Source organism: Rousettus aegyptiacus, unplaced genomic scaffold (genome assembly GCF_014176215.1).
Source record: "Rousettus aegyptiacus isolate mRouAeg1 unplaced genomic scaffold, mRouAeg1.p scaffold_m13_p_11, whole genome shotgun sequence".
Classification (NCBI taxonomy): domain Eukaryota; kingdom Metazoa; phylum Chordata; class Mammalia; order Chiroptera; family Pteropodidae; genus Rousettus; species Rousettus aegyptiacus.
Window position 1 is genome coordinate 63654420 of NW_023416286.1, and position 3745 is coordinate 63658164.

Below are 3745 nucleotides of genomic sequence, written 5' to 3' on the forward strand. Positions count from 1 at the left end.
TCAAAAGACCATGAAAGGTGCAAATCGCTTAGATTTAGAATCTAGAAGGGTGTTCTTTATTTAGTTCAGAGTTTGGCAAACTTTTTCTTCAAAGAATCAGATAGTAACAGTCTCTGTCACTTATTCATCTTGATTTTGTTTTATTTTGTCTTAAAACCTTTTAAAAATATAAAAATCATTCATAGCTCAAATGTACAAAGACAAGTCACTGGCTTGATTTGACCCATGGGCCTAGTGTGCCTGACTCCTGTTCTCTACATGGGTAGTTTACCAGAGAAGTCACTCAATAACCTTTTTGTTCCATTTCAAAGTTTTTCACAATTTTTCCTGACAGTATCTGTACTCATTCTTCATGTTGCTCCTAAATAATTCTTTTAAGACGCTGACTTGGTCAAAGCATTTTCTTTCTCAAACGATATCAATGGGTCCTTGAAGAGTTAATTAAGTGCAAGCTTCTCAGACCAGGCATTCAGGCTCTCTAGTCACTTATTCAGATGCTGCAGATCTATTCCCTAGTATCTCCCCTTGTATAAACCACTCACTTTTACTTAAGTTTGCCTTGTCTTCTCACCTCTGTACATTTTCATAGGTTTTAATTATTACTTGAAATCTTAGCCTTGCCTACAAGGCCTGTTTCAAAATCTGTCTGCACAACAATGTCCTTCCTAGTCTTTATCCAAGGAGATTATTCTTCTTTGAGCCCTCCTGACATTGGAATCATTTATATCCTCCCTCTAATCCTCCCTCTACTAATTCGTTTTTACCTATATATTATTTCCTGTCTTAGTCTGTTTGGGCTGCTATAACAAAAACGTCATAGACTGGGGGGCTTATAAACAGCAAACATTTATTTCTTACAGTTGTGGAAGCTGGAAGTTCAAGAACAAGATTCCAGGCCAATTTGGTGTCTGGTGAGCAACTGCTTTCTGATTCTTAGAAGCCAATCCTTTCACTATAATTTCACATGATTAAAGGGGCAAGAGAGCTCCATGCTCTTTTTCATAAGGGCAGAATCCCATTCACGAGGACTCTGACCTCATGACCTAATCACCTCTCTTAGGCCCTGCCTCCAGATAATATACACGGGATTAGCTTCAACATATGAATTTGAGGGGTACACAAATGTTCAGTTTATTGCACTTACCATTTGATATTGAGTTTTTTTCTTGTTTACCTAATCTAGGCCTTTTAAAGATTAGGTACTCAGTAAACTTTTGTTTCATCACATCACTTATTTCTTCTCTTGCTTCTGCACAATTTTTAATTTGCTGGACTAGGACTTTTTATTGATTTACTAAGATAACTTCAAAGTGTTTGCTTTCTTTACCTCATTAGCCAGGCTGGTATCTATGGGAAATCGCTTAACATTCTTGTATTAGTTATCTATTGCTGCATACCCAATTACTTTAGAATTTATTAGTTTAAAATTAAAAACAAATTTATGATTTAATGGTTTTCTGTTCATGAGATGTCTGTGTGTGGCTTAGCTGGGTCCTTTGGTTTATGGTTCCTCACGATGCAATGAAGATAATGCCAGCACTGTCGTCACCTACAAGTTATCTGGGGAAAGATCCCCTTTCAAGCTCACTAACATGATTTTGGCAGGATCCCTTTTCCTATGCGTTTTTGGACTGAGGGCCTCATAGTCTCACTGGCTGTTTGTCAAAGGCCTCCCTCAGTTCCTTGTGGCTTCTCCATAGAGCAGTTTATAACATGGCAGCTTGCTTCATCAAAGTGAGCAAGTGTAAAGAGCCAGAAGGGAAGAGGGAGAGAGAGAGAGAGAGAGAGAGAAAGAGAGAGAGAGAGAGAGAGAGAGAGAGAGAGAAAGGGAAAGAGAGATATCAATTTTATAACGTAATCTCAGAAGCTACATTCCATTATTTTGCTGTAGTCTATTCATTAAAGGCAAGTCTCCAGATCCAACCCACAGTCAAAAGGAGAGAATTACACAGAGGTGCAAATACCAAGAGGTGGGAATCACTGGGGGTCTGCTCCTATTTTGTATACTTCAGTTTCCAAACCATTCAGATGATGGTAATAATGTTGAACACACCAAGTTCAGAGAATTGCAAGACTAAAATGCTTTTATAAATTTAAGATGCAGTGGAATGTTAAAAGTGATCCCTAAACATAAGAAGATCATGGAAAACCCTTTTCTAGAGAATAAAGGAGAAATTGTCATATTGATCATATTTATAGAAAATGTTGAACAAAATCTTGAACAAAAAGTAAGGTTTACTGACAATGAAAACAATTATTTGCCTATCCATTTTCCCCTTTATTATCTAAACCTCCAGCTTTTGGAAATTCAGACTTTTATTCTCTTGCCTCACTATGGTATTGCATATTTAAAATGGACATACTTGTATCTTAAAAGAGCATTTGGAAAGAGAAAGTAATTTTACAACAAAGGAAAGGTTTTCAGGCATCCATGAAAGCCTCTAATTTTGGAAGATCTCTTTCCTCAAAATCTTGAAAGTGACTTTTTACTCTATACATGTATATAAAAGCCCTAAGAAATTCTCTTTAAAGTGTCTGGTTAATCCAGTTTAACCATCATTGTTCACACTATATTTGCTGCATGTCATCACACAGCAGTGTTTCATAGTTCCAGTAGATGGCAGAAGCATACTATATACCAAACTGGTATAAGTGAAAACTTGTAATTGAAGACATCAACTAAAGTCTCAACTTGTTTTAAAAATATGTCTTTGCTGTGTTTGGGGCACCATGGATGTGAAGGGAATTGTAGCATTCCATCACAGACACCTCTAATTCAGATAGGTTTTGCTGATATTCTGACACACACACACACACACACACACACACACACACACGCACGCACTTCATGAGAACAAATGATCTCATGCAGAATTAAGTCATGCCTGTGTGTTATCTTATAGTCAATTAAATTAAGACTCTCTTTTCTTTTTTTAAATAAAACAAATGATGCAATATAGAAATCATTTTAATTTAAAGAAAAGCATACGAATGGCACTAACTTTGTAATTATAAACCACGAAGATCAGTTATTTAGATTGTGGTATTCTGCAATAGGAGTTAAAAGACACAGAAAGACATTCAATTGCTGTTTTTCAGTTCTGTGATACCATTATTTTTCAAAGACTATACATGTGATTGCACATATTGAATTTTGAAAGCATGTATGCTTTTGCTATTCTTGTCTATGTTCTTGATAATTTGACCATACTGTAATTTAAACCAAATATTATGCTGTGACATGATTGTTAACTACTGAGAAATAAAGATGGTGAAATTTATATTTATGCAAAATAAACATAAAGTAAAATTCAGATGATTTTTCTGGCATTGATGTTATATGGGAAAGATGCGTATAACCAAAACTCAGTAAAGTAAACCTTAGTTTTCTTTTTGCTTTTGTTATATAAAATGAGTTGTATTCTCACAAAAAAAAAAGAAAGAAAGAAAAAGAAAAAATATCCTCATAATACATATTGATGATAATGCCTATTGCTTTATTGGTCCTTTTGGCTTCAGCAACACATTATGTTCTGTCCTTCCTATGAGGCACCTTTCACTTGATAGGGAGCTCCCCCCTTGGGGACCAACCACACAGTTCTTAGGAGGTGGATTGGCAATGCTTTGCAGTGGTCAATGGGCAGGATTTTAGCTGGAGCTAGCTTAGGTGATCAAACCTGAGAGCTGCAGCAGTAGCATAATGGGAAGTGAATTCTAGGTTCATAGCTGGGAAATTAGAGCAAAA